Source organism: Phocoena phocoena, chromosome 4 (genome assembly GCF_963924675.1).
Source record: "Phocoena phocoena chromosome 4, mPhoPho1.1, whole genome shotgun sequence".
NCBI lineage: Eukaryota > Metazoa > Chordata > Mammalia > Artiodactyla > Phocoenidae > Phocoena > Phocoena phocoena.
The window spans coordinates 119764495-119778197 of record NC_089222.1 but is presented as its reverse complement, the minus strand read 5'-3'; positions in this window follow the sequence as shown (position 1 = coordinate 119778197).

Below are 13703 nucleotides of genomic sequence, written 5' to 3'. Positions count from 1 at the left end.
CCCAGTTTCCTGATGTAAGTCAATTCACACACCCAGCACCCATTGATTGAAAAGAGGCCAGATTCCACTGAGAAAAGTCTTTGCAACATCAACACATTAATTTCTGAGAGAAATTCTAATTTTTCCCCAGTTGGCTATAGTTATTTACCAAGTAAGCTATTCTGGGGAAAGGGTAATACCTAGACTCTATGATGATTGTTTGGATAAAAATCTGAGATAACACTGATACCAGAGGACCCAAAATGTCATTATGGTCCTCTGGATAAAGTGGGAGCTGATGGAGTCCAGGATATAAATGGCACTCTGGCTCAAGTTACTTTCTTGATGAGTTCAATGGTCCATGTATCTACTCTGAGGATATTTCCATGGCCACTGAGTATATATTTTATGACTGGCAGAACTCTAAAATTTATTTCCTGACCTGTGAAATAAGTGCCATCATTGTAGGAAGGGTCAAGTGGATACCCCTTAATCTGTTTCCTGTTTCCCAGCAAAAACAGAAAATCAGAAGCAACAATACATCCCCAGAGGAACTACATAGATTAGTGCTACTGTGATTGAAAGGATTGTGGAGAGAGGAGTTGGCAACATCATATCTCCATTTAATTTTCCTCTATGGCCCCTGCAAACACAAATTGATCATGACAGATTAGGATGCAATAACAGAGCATTAAACAAATGGTACTCTCAGTTCCTTTATTGGATATGGTATCTTTAGTAAAAAATATAAACACAACCTCTAGTACTTCATATTATAGCTATTAATTTGGTGAATGTAATCTTTATCATGCCAATCAGTGGACGGTTAAATTCAACTTGTTTTCACATAGAAAGAACAGTTTGTACACACTCACTTGCCTGAGGTCTTTTGCTTTTGATGAGATTCTTGATTGTGTTGACATTAGATAGAACACATGTTGGCTTTACCAATGGGCCTGGGAGTGGATGGATAAATGTTTTCCTGTTTCATTTCCTGGGAGATTAATGTAAACTAATTTTTCTAATGTTCCTCAGAAACGCATTAGAATTGAGTTTTAATCACCTGTGATGGTAGCCAACTCAATAACCTGCTCATATGTTTGCTTTTCATTCCTCTCTGTTTCACTCACTGTTTTGCTCATTCTTGGAATCACTTCCCAAATAAACTACATTTATTAAAGCCTTAGTCTGAAGCCCTGCTTTGGAGGAAACCAGACTAAATATTTCACTACAGGACTAAGTAATAAATACCTTTATCTTGAGACATTATATTCTTCCCATTTGAAAGAGAGTTATTTTAGCATTTTTTCTCTTCCACCTTGATAGATATATTATCATTATAAATTCATTCACTGGTTACTTGAAACACATTAAAATATATTTATAATTTATTTAAGGATTTTCAAATTTAGAAAGTTTCTACTAACTTTTCACTATGTAAAATGAAAACAGTACTTTCTTCTTTATTTTTAATAGGCCTTTATTGGAGTATAATTGTTTCACAATACTGTGTTAGTTTCTGTTGTAAAACAAAGTGAATCTGCCATATGCATACGTATGTCCCCATATCCCCTCCCTCTTAAGCCTCCCTCCCACCCTCCCTATCCCACGTCTCTAGGTCATCGCAAAGCACTGAGCTGATCTCCCTATGTTATGCTGCTGTTTCCCACTAGCTATTTTACATTCAGCAGTGTATATATGTTGATGCTACTCTCACTGCACCTCTCACTTCCCCCTCCCGACCCCCGTGTTCTCAAGTCGATTCTCTGTGTCTACATCTTTATTTCTGCCCTGCAGTACCAATTTTTTTTTTCTTTTTTTTTAGATTCCATATATATGAGTTAGCATACGGTATTTGTTTTTCTCTTTCTGACTTACCTCACTCTGTACGACAGACTCCAGGTCCATCCACCTAACTACAAATAACTCAGTTTCGTTTCTTATTATGGCTAAAGTAATATTCCATTGTATATATGTGTCCATCTGTCAATGGACGTTTAGGTTGGTTCCATGTCTTGGCTATTGTAAATAGTGCTGAAATGAACATTGTGGTACATGACACTTTTTGAATTTGGTTTTCTCAGGGTATATGCCCAGAAGTGGGACTGCTGGGTCATATGATAGCTCTATCTTTAGTCTTTTAAGGAACCTCCATACTGTTCTCCATAGTGGTTGTATCAATTTACATTCCCACCAACAGTGCAGGAGGGTTCCTTTTTCACCAAACCCTTTCCAGCATTTGTTGTTTCCAGATTTTTTGATAATGGCCATTCTGACTGGTATGAGGTGAGGACTCTTTGTAGTTTTGATTTGCATTTCTCTAATAATTAGTGATGTTGAGCAGCTTTTCATGTGCCTCCTAGCCATCTGTATATCTTCTTTGGTGAAATGTCTATTTAGGTCTTCTGCCCATTTTTTAATTGAATTTTTGTTTTTTTGATATTGAGCTCCATGAGCTGTTTGTATATTTTGGAGATTAATCTATTGTCCATTGTTTCATTTGCAAATATTTTCTCCCATTCTGAGTGTTATCTTTTTGTCTTGTTTATGGTTTCCTTTGCTGTGCAAAAGCTTTGTAGTTTAATTAGGTCTCATTTGTTTATTTTCATTTCCATTAATCTAGGAGGTGGGTCAAAAAAGATCTTGTGGTTGTTTATGTCAAAGAGTGTTTTTCCTATGTTTTCCTCTAAGAGTTTTAAAGTGTCTGGTCTTACATTTAGGTCTTTAATCCATTTTGGTTTTATTTTTGTGTATGGTCTTAGGGAGTGTTCTAATTTCATTCTTTTACATGTAGCTGTCCAGTTTTTACAGCACCACTTATTGATGAGGCTGTCTTTCCTCCATTGTATGTTCTTGCCACCTTTGTGGTAAATTAGGTGACCATATGTACATGGGTTTTTCTCTGGGCTTTCTATCTTGTACCATTGATCTATATTTCTGTTTCTGTGCAAGTACCATACTGTCTTGATTAGTGTAGCTTTGTAGTATAGTTTGAAGTCAGGGAGCCTTATTCCTCCAGCTCCGTTTTCCTTTCTCAAGATTGCTTTGGCTATTTGGGGTCTTTTGTGTTTCCATACAAATTGTAAAATTTTTTGTTCTAAATCTGTGAAGAATGACATTGGTAGTTTGATAGGGTTTGCATTGACTCTGTAGATTGCTTTGAATAGTATAATCATTTTCACAATATTGATTCTTCTAATCCAAGAACATGGTATATTTCTGCATCTGTTTATGTCATCTTTGATTTCTTTCATCAGTGTTTTATAGCTTTCTGAGTAGAAGTCTTTCACCTCCTTAGGTAGGCTTATTCCTACGTATTTTACTCTTTTTGTTGCAATTGTAAATGGGAGTGTTTCCTTAATTTCTTTTTTCTGATTTTTCATTGTTAGTGTATAGGAATGCCAGAGATTTCTGTGCCTTAATTTTGTATCCTGCAACCTTACCAAATTCATTGATCAGTTCTTGTAGTTTTCTGGTAGCATCTTTAGGATTTTCTATGTATAGTATCATGTCATCTGCAAACAGTGAGAGTTTTACTTCTTTTCCAATTTGTATTCCTTTTATTTCTTTTTCTTCTCTGATTGCCATGGCTAGGACTTCTAAAACTATGTGGAATCAGAGTGGTGAGAGTGGACATCCTTGTCTTGTTTCTGATATTAGTGGAAATGCTTTCTGTTTTTCACCTTTGAGTATGATGTTTGTTGTGGGTTTGTCATAATGGCTTTTATTATCTTGAGGTAGGTTCCCTCTATGCCCATTTTCTGGAGAGTTTTTATCATAAATCGGTGTTGAATTTTGTCAAAAGCTTTTACTGCATCTATTGAGGTGATCATATGGTTTTTATTCCTTAATTTGTTAATATGGTGTATCACATTGATTGATTTGCATATTTTGAAGAATCCTTGCATCCCTGGGATAAATCCCACTTGATCATGGTGTATGATCCTTTTAATATGTTGTTGGGTTCTGTTTGCTAGTATTTGGTTTAGGATTTTTGCGTCTATGTTCATCAGTGATACTGGTTTATAATTTTATTTTTTTGTGATATCTTTTTTGGTTTTGATATCATGGTGATGGTGGCTTCATGGAATGAATTTTGGAGTGTTCCTCCCTCTGCAATTTTTTGGAGAAGTTTGAGAAGGATCAGTGTTAGCTCTTCTCTAAATGTTAGGTAGAATTCTACTGTATAGACATCTGGTCCTGGACTTTTGTTTGTTGGAAGATTTTTAATTACAGTTTCAATTTCATTAATTGTTATAGGTCTGTTTATAGTTTCTCATTCTTTCTGGTTCAGTCTTGGAAAATTGTACGTTTCCAAGAATTTGTCAATTTCTTCATGGTTGTCCATTTTATTGGCATATAATTGTTTGTAGTAGTCTCTTAAAATCCTTTGTATTTCTGTTGTGTCAGTTGTGATTTCTCATTTTTCATTTCTAATATTATTGTTTTGGGTCCTCTCACTTCTCTTCTTTTTGAGTCTGGCTAAGAGTTTATCAATTTTGTTTATCTTCTCAAAGAACCAGCTTTTAGTGTTATTGATCTTTGCTATTGTTTTCTTCATTTCTATTTCATTTATTTCTGCTCTGATCATTATGATTTCTTTCCTTCTACTGACTTTGGGTTTTCTTTGTTTTTCTTTCTCTAATTGCTTTAGGTGTAAGGTTAGATTTTTTATTTGAGACTTTTCTTGTTTCTTGAGGTGAGATTGAATTGCTATAAACTTCCCTCTTAGAACTGCTTTTGCTGTGTCCCATAGGTTTTGGGTCATTGTGTTTTCATGTCACGTATTTTTAAATTTCTTCTTTGATTTCTGCAGAGATCTCTTGGTTATTTAGTAGGTCACTGTTTAGCCTCCATGTATTTGTGTTTTTTACAGTTTTTTTCCTGTAATTGATTTCCACTCTCATAGCATTGTGGTCAGAAAAGATGCTTGATACAATTTCAATTTTCTTAAATTTTCTGAGGCTTGATTTGTGACCCAAGATGTGATCTGTCCTGGAGAATGTTCCATGTGCACTTGAGAAGAAAGTGTATTCTGCCACTTTTTGGTGGAATGTTCTTTAAATATCAATTAAATCTTTCTGGTCTATTGTGTCATTTAAAGCTTGTGTTTCCTTATTTATTTTCTGTTTTGATGATCTGTCCATTGGTGTAAGTGAGGTGTTAAATCCCCTACTATTTTGTATTACTGTCAATTTCCCCTTTCATGGTTGTTAGCATTTTCCTTATGTATTGAGGTGCTCCTATGTTGGGTGCATAAACATTTATAATTGTTATATCTTCTCCTTAAATTGACCCCTTGATCATTATGTAGTGTTCCTCCTTATCTCTTGTCACAGTCTTTTTTTTAAAGTCTATTTTATCTGATACGAGTTTTGCTTCTCCAGCTTTCTTTTGATTTCCATTTGTATGGAATATCTTTTTCCATCCCTTCACTTTCAGTCTGTATGTGTCCCTAGGTCTGAAGTGGGTCTCTTGTAGACAGCATATTTATGGGTCTTGATTTTGTATCCATTCAGCCAATCTGTGTCTTTTGGTTGGGACATTTAATCCATTTACATTCAAGGTTATTATTGATATGTACGTTCCTGTTATCATTTTCTTAATTGTTTTGGGTTTGTTTTTGTGAGTCCTTTTCTTCTCTTGTGTTTCCCACCTAAAGAAGTTTCCTTCAAATTTGTTGTAAAGCAGGTTTGGTGGTGCTGAATTCTCTTAGCTTTTGCTTGTCTGAAAAGCTTTTGATTTCTCTGTCGAATCTGAATGAGATCCTTGCTGGGTAGAGTAATCTTGTTTGCATGTTTTTCTCTTTCATCACTTTAAATATATCCTGTCACACCCTTCCGGCTGGCAGAGTTTCTGCTGCAAAATCAGCTGATAACATTATGGATATTCCCTTGTATGTTTTTTGTTGATTTTACCTTGTTGCTTTTAATATTTTTTCTTTGAATTTAATTTTTGTTAGTTTGATTAATATGTGTCTTGGTGTGTTTCTCCTAGGGTTTAACCTGTATGGGAAACTCTGTGCCTCCTGGACTTTGGTAACTATTTCCTTTCCCATGTTAGGGAAGTTTTCCACTATAATCTTTTCAAATATTTTCTCAGACCCTTTCTTTTTCTCTTCTTCTCCTGGGACCCCTATAATTAGAATTATGGTGCATTCAATGTTGTCCCAGAGGCCTCTGAGATTGTCTTAAATTATTTTCATTCTTTTTTCTTTATTCTGCTCCTTGGCAGTTATTTCTACCATTTTGTCTTCCAGCTCACTTATTCATTCTTTTGCCTCAGTTATTCTGTTATTGATTTCTTCTAGTATATTTTTCTTTTCAGTTTTTGTGTTGTTCATCTCTGTTTATTTGTTCTTTAGTTCTTCTAGACCTTTGTTAAACATTTCTTGTATTTTCTCAATCTGTGCCTCCATTCTATTTCTGAAATTCTGGATCATCTTTACTATCATTACTCTGGATTCTTTTTCAGGTAGATTGCCTCTTTCCTCTTCATTTATTTGGTCTTATAGGTATTTACCTTACTCCTTCATCTGTGACATATTTTTTGCTGTCTCATTTTCTTTTCCATTTTTTTATGAGTGGGATTGTGTTCCTGTCTTACTGGTTGTTTGGCCTGAGGCTTCCAACACTGCAGTTTGTAGGCTGTTGGGTAGAGCTGGGTCTTGGTGCTTAGGTGAGGACCTCTGGAAGACCTCACTCTGATGAATATTCCCTGGGGTCTGAGGTTCTCTGTTAGTCCTGTGGTTTGGACTTGGAGCTCTCACCACAGGAGCTTTGGCCTGACCCCTGGTTCATGAGCCAAGATCCTGTAAGCTATGCAGGGCAGCAAAAAAAAAAAAAAAAAAAAAGAGAACAATAACAAAGTAAAAAATAAAATTAGCCCCTGAAACCAACAGCTATGTTAGAAAAAATATAATATAAAAATATAGATGAAACAACAGAAAACAGAACCACGATAGTAAAAAAAAGAGTAGGAGAAAAAAGAAAACGTGGAAAAAACCTTGGCTGTGGAGGGCAGGGCCTAAGCAGGGGTGAGGGCTGTTCAGTGGGCAGGGCCTATGCTTAGGACCTACAGGGCTCGAAAAGATGGGAAGGGGGTGTTGCGGGTGTGTGTGAGGGGTTTGGGGGGTGTGGGGGCTGAGTCTTAGGATTAACAGTACAGAAGGGGCCCAGGTGTGCCTCCCACCTCTGGTCTCAGAGGGCAGGGGACCCCACCTGGGAGCCCAGCAGGCCTCCAGTGCCCCAGTGGGTGAGGCAAACACCCTCTGCTCTTTTCCCGCTCCTCTGGTCCTGAAGAGCCCCTCCTGCCTCTCCTGTTCTCTCCTGGCCTCCCTCCTACGCCGCCAGGACCAACCCAGCCCAGAGGGGACCTCTGAGGGTTTAGAATCTGGCAGAGATTTAGGCAGCCTTCCCTAGCTGATTGGGTAGGGGAAATGTTTGACCCACGTCCCCCTGATTGGAGCCCCTGAGGGTCCCTCCAGGCGTGGGAAACTCTTCCCTGTCTCAGCCACCCCTCAGGGGTGCTGGTCCTGTCTGGCCTCCACTTCTCCTCCCTCATCAGTGTCCCCCTACCGGTTTTCTTGGGGGTTCTTCCCTTCTCTTGGGGCTTCAGGGTCCCCCACTAGCATCAAACAGGTGCCTTAGTTGTGGGGAGATTTGAACTCTGAAAACACAGTACTTTAAAAAAACCCTCTTTCTCTCCATTTTCCTTGTTGTTACCTCTAGCTTTTAAAATCTAATCTCCATATCCTGTAATTTTTCCTTCATGGTTTTCATTTCTATCTTTTTTGATCCAACTTATAAGAAAATTCCCTGACCCTGTCTTTTAGACTTAAGTCTTGAGCTATGTCATTCTTATACTCAGCAATTTAATTTTTAATCTGGAAATTATATTTTTAACATCAAAAAAATCCAAATGTTCTTTACAGTTTCTTCGTGTTGCTCTTTGCATATGATATCCACCCCTCACTCCTGAAGTTTCTAACACATAAGACTGTCAGATTTAACAAATAAAAATACAGGACACCCAGTCAAACTCAAACTCTAGAAGAACAACAAATGACCTTTTGTATAGGGATATCCCATGCAATATTCGGGATATACTCACACTAAAAAAACCCTGCTTATTGCTCATCTGAAACTCAAATCTAGCTGAGTGTCTTGTATTTCATCTCAAAATTCTACTAGCATGGTCCTTTAGACTCAGAAAATTTGGTGATTGAATGGAACTTGTATTTTTAATTTCTATGAACTCTTTGTTTTCTTATTCTTTTAGACCTCAAGCAGTTTCTTTTTATGAATTCAATGGTCTCTTGATCTATTTGAGGATAATCATTGGATTTTACATGAAACTATTTTCTCTTCTTGAGTTATTGCTTCTTTTATATAGGATCAGTTTGATTTGTTATTCTTTTGTCTCTTCTTTGCTGCTGAATCTGTTTAAATGTTTAGTGATCCTTCTTTGTTTAATAATCATGCCTGCCTGAAGAACTATCTTGATCAGTATTGGTAGCTGCATTGCTTTTCTTTTCTTTTCTTTTTGTCACTGTGTGGTTCTGTTTTCCTAAAATGCTTTCCTTGATAACATATTGACGAGGATCTGACACCTCTTATATGAGTGCCAATAATTAATTATTGCCTCACTTACCAAGATATTTGAAGAGAAGCAAGTTTCAAGTTTAAGGGGAAGAAGATACATTTAGTGTTAGACTTATTAAATTTGAGTAAACAGTACATTACACTGTTAGAGAATTTAATCAACTGGAAATTCATTTGGAGTTTGAGTGAGTGGTTGCAGCTAGAAACATAGATATTGAAACTCCTTGTTTGTAACTAGTAAATAAACTTGTGAGAAATTCATTGGTATTCCATCCTAGTTTTTAATGTCAGTGTTTACATAGTAAGGATCCTAGATACCTATTGACTGTTGATATACAAATAAAAAGAGTCAGGAAACAGATGTGCATTTATATTTTCCGTTTGTAGATAATATTTTAGAAATCATGATTAGGGAACTGAATGAATCAGGGTCATATTGTTGCACCATTACACATGTTTCTGCAATATTTCTGTTTGGCCAAACACTAAAATGAATAAATTTATGTCCTTAGTCAACAAAGCAGTAATTTCAAACAATTTTAAGAACTATCAAAATAAAACAACTATGCCACATATAGATATCAAATATATATTTTCCAGAAGCTTTTATGACTTTTAATAATTTTTTTCTTTCTTGTCCAAAACTTATATTTCTTGAATGAATGCTTCTATGCTTATAGAGCATAATGGTGGAAAAGACAGCTTAATGTTCAGCAAAATGTATTCACCCTTTCAGGATGTAGAATGATGGCTGTTCTTAGTCTGGAACTGTATTTCTCTATCCCCTTTGAATCTGGGTATGACCTTGTGAGTAGAAATTGTGTATTCACATTCCAGGTAAAACTTTTAAGAAGTAAGAGTGTTTTCCTTGTGCATCCTAAAGCCAGGTAATATATTGAAGCCCTGAGGGCATAGCAGAGTCACAGTGTGAAAAGAGTCTGAGTCCCTAAATTGTACCATGAAGAAGAGTCTCCATCAGCCAGGGGCACATACCCATGACTGAGAAACAAGCTCGAATTGTCTTAAGCTGCTAAAATTTGGCGTCCATTTACTACTTCAGCCTAGCTTACCTAAATCATATAATATTCCTATTTGATGCATTTGTCTTTCACTAGTGGCACCATGTCTTATAGAAGTAGTTACAAGTTACAAGTAGTTACTATCATTAGAAATGGATAAAAACAATCTTATAATATACAAAATTAATTTCTTTAATTCTTTCAAAAGAAAGCATACTAACTATAAGTAAATATAACAAATATTTTCAGGGTATTATTTTTGCCAATATTTTGATCTGTGTTGATGGATTTACAAGTATTATAAATTTCTTCTTCTACTGAAAAATGATTTATAAAGGGGAAAAACAGGTTGTAATAAACTTGGCCTTGTTAAATATGACAGTTTTTTCCATATCATTTAATAACATTGAAGTGATTTTGAGGATGATCAAATTAATACTATAAACAGACTGATATGGACTAAATTGTGTCTCCCGAAATTCATCTAGTGAAGCCCTCATGATGGGATTAGAACGTGTATAAAGGAGGAAGAAACATCAGAGCTGTCACCACCATGTTGGAACACAAGAAGAAGGTGATAGGAATGAAACTGGGTCATTTGTAGAGATGTGGATGGACCTAGAGACTGTCATACAGAGTGAAGTAAGTCAGAAATAGAAAAACAAATGTCATATATTGATGCATATGTGTGGAATCAAAAAAAATGGTATAGTATAGATGGTCTTATTTGCAAAGCAGAAATAGAGACACAGACGTAGAGAACAAACGTATGGATACCGGGGGGGTTGTGGGTGGGATGAAGTGGGAGATTGGGATTGACATGTATACACCACTATGTATAAAATAGATAACTAATGAGAACCTGCTGTGTAGCATGGTGAACTGTACTCAGTGCTCTGCGGTGCCCTAAATGGGAAGGAAATCCAAAAAAGAGGGGATATGTGTATATGTATAGCTGATTCACTTTGCGATACAGTAGAAACTAACACAACATTGTAAAGCAACTATACTCCAATAAAAGTTTTGAAAAAATTAAAGAAGAAGGTGATAACCCACAACTCAGGAAGAGGGTCCTCACCAGAAATTGAACCTGCTGGTATCTGATCTTAGACTTCCCAGACTCTCAAACTGTAAGAAAGAAATGTCTGTTGGTTAAGCCCCCCAGTCTATAGTATTTTGTTACAGCAGCCTGAGTAGACGAAGTAATAGATCTAACATTTTCTTCTTTTTCTTTTCTTTTCTTTTTCTAAAATCTTGGTCAGAATATTGTAAATAGTTACTGTTACAATTTATCCTGAAGCAAAGTGGAAGAAAACTAAGCTAGAAAAAGGGTTTATTATGTAATTGTGTAAAGTATCATAGACCTTAAATAGAGCAAAACCTTTTCAGGTTCCAGTAAAAAAAAAAAAATTGATTCATGTAATTTTCTGTGTGTGTATGTGTGTGTGTGTGTGTGTGTGTGTACTTGTTCAGAGACAGGAAATTATAACAGGTGGGTTGTGGTAGTTAAAAAGGAACAAAACAACCCTACTTAGAATTTATGCTCTGAATTCATCAATTATCTTTTATTCTCCTACTGTCTTTGGGTATAAACCAAAGTTTTAAAATACCCTCACTAAAGCAGTGATTTTCTCAATCACCCCAAAAATTAGTATGATTGAAACCAAAGTCTACTCTTCCTGTGTTTGATAGTTATATTCTTTTAATTCTATTATCGTCAACTAAAACCCTGGCACTAATGGAGAGCCACTGTAGCAATTATATAAATAGAGACCCATGGATATTGTACCAATAGCAATGCAATAAGCTTCTGAAACGAGAAGGCGTAGAGAGAACTGAAGACACCAGGCCAAGTTAGCAGGTTTTTTCATGCAATTATTTACTGAATAGTGTCCATATTTATAAAGAAGTAAAAGTGTTTTATAAAGTAACTAACTTTGGTGTATATATAAACAGAAATACTTAGCCTTCAGTCCACTGCCCTGAGATTTAGGTGTTCTGAAAGAGGGAGTAGAATTGGGAGGGGAAAAAGACAGATTGCCTTGAACAGAATAGCTTCTCAAAATAATTTTTAAATGAATATGTAGTGAATCTAATTTTCAGCATGATGGGTTTGCAGTTCATGACATGTCTAGATGGAGTTTTTAGCTGTCTGGTTTCAAACTGTCAGTTAAGCATTTGAATAATAAGTCTGGAAATTAAGTGGAGAAAATTCCAGCCATGTAACACCCATTATTTTTTATTAAATTTTACTTTAGCATGGTATGGTGGAACTTCTGCATATGTATTTTTGTTCTCCCTAAACTTGTACTCCACACTACAAGGGCTAATTGCTGATTGAATCTGAGAACATGAGTTTTATTGGCCCCATGATGTAGACACCCCTCTGCAACACCTCCAGCTCATCAGGCAAATTCTAAAATAATAGTACTGTCTACCGCTACTAAACTAGGTCTTTGAGAGGAATTTTTTTCCTCAAAATCAGATATGAGACAGTTTTTTTCTTAGTATAGTTTTCATCTTTTTCTTATTTCTTGGAACTCTTATAAGTTAGCTCATATATGTAAGTTTACTGTTAAAGAGAAGAAAGGGAAACTACATAGATTTATTTAAATTGTGAATTTTAAATTTTATCTCCAAATTTCCTGAGGATAATATTATATTTTTTCATACAAAAGTGTAACAGATATCAATTTACTGTCTTTGTACTATTTCAAGATTTCCTCATAAGTCACATAAAATACGACCCTGGTCTGATTATAACCACTGTCTAAACAAATGTTCACACTTCTTTCTCCGGGTATTATACTAACAACTCTGGGGGTAATAAGTAGTCATTTCATAATCAGCCTTTAAATAGGTGAAAAAATATTCCACTAATTGTTTTATTAAGCTTTTATCCTTTTTTCCTAGAATGATTTAGCAGGATGTTGTTATCTCTCTCTTAGTGAATGTACGTGATGTCAATATGACCTATGGCAAACAATTCAGTGTTTGTTATCTGTTTTCCCCGGAGTCTCTGGCAGTGTCTTATCTTGAACTATATTTGTAAGCTTCAAAATGTACAAATGCCAAAAACATGCCTGATATTATTCATATACATTTTTTAATTTCAGAGAAAATGAACTGAGGTTAATATGTGGAAGGCATTAATACTCAAAGAAATATATCATGGGAGTCAGGAAATAAAAGAGCCAATGTAGGGTAGAATTGCAAAAATATTTTTTTTTTTAGAATATGAACTGTTAAAGGAGACAATAATTTAAATGTTTGATATTTTTGTAAGGGAATATGTTAATATTTGCCTGTCAAAATTATTTAAAACTTAATGCAAAGTGGATAATTATATTCAAGTGAGACAGTTATCCTTTCAAAAATGTCATTTTTCAATACCAGGAGTGGCAAAGAAGTGAAATATATTTCATTTCTTCATCAGATTTCTAGACAATGTTTTCTTATCTTCTATAATTGTCAATTTAAATTCTAAAATACAAATATATGATAGAGTTTTTGTTTCTAAACATAATAGCTGCATTAGTCTTATAGTGCTATGTAACTCAATTTTATCTGTGTTTGGGGTATATGACAACAGAATTAGTGTTAAGGTATTCACTCTGTTTAGGTATATCTTCTGCCTTTAACTTCTTTATATTACAATGTAACCAGTATGTGTTATGCTCTGTTACAATTTAAAGGTAAGCAGTAAGACAGAGCTATATATTTCTATAGTGTTAATATCTTCATGTACCCATTGCAATTCAGGTTGAGGGTCTCAGCTCTGTAGTCTTAGAAATATGAGAGTTAATACAGGTGGAAATTAGAGGGCTCTGGGGCTTAACTGGCTAAAGTTATAATAAATGAATATATAGAACTTAATGCTAGTTTTAAAAGTTATAATAAAAATCAAACAGACCAGAGATCAGAGTTCACTTAGTCAGTATACTCTTTCTAAAGGTTAATTACATGCAAACCAAAAGATAATTAGCAAGTTGGTGGTAGGAATAGAATCAGAGAAGATGAGCTGGTCAGATGATATGAATGGCTAGTGTTACGGAGCTGTGAAAGTCTAATGGATTCGTATCACCTTTAGAGTCACAGTGGT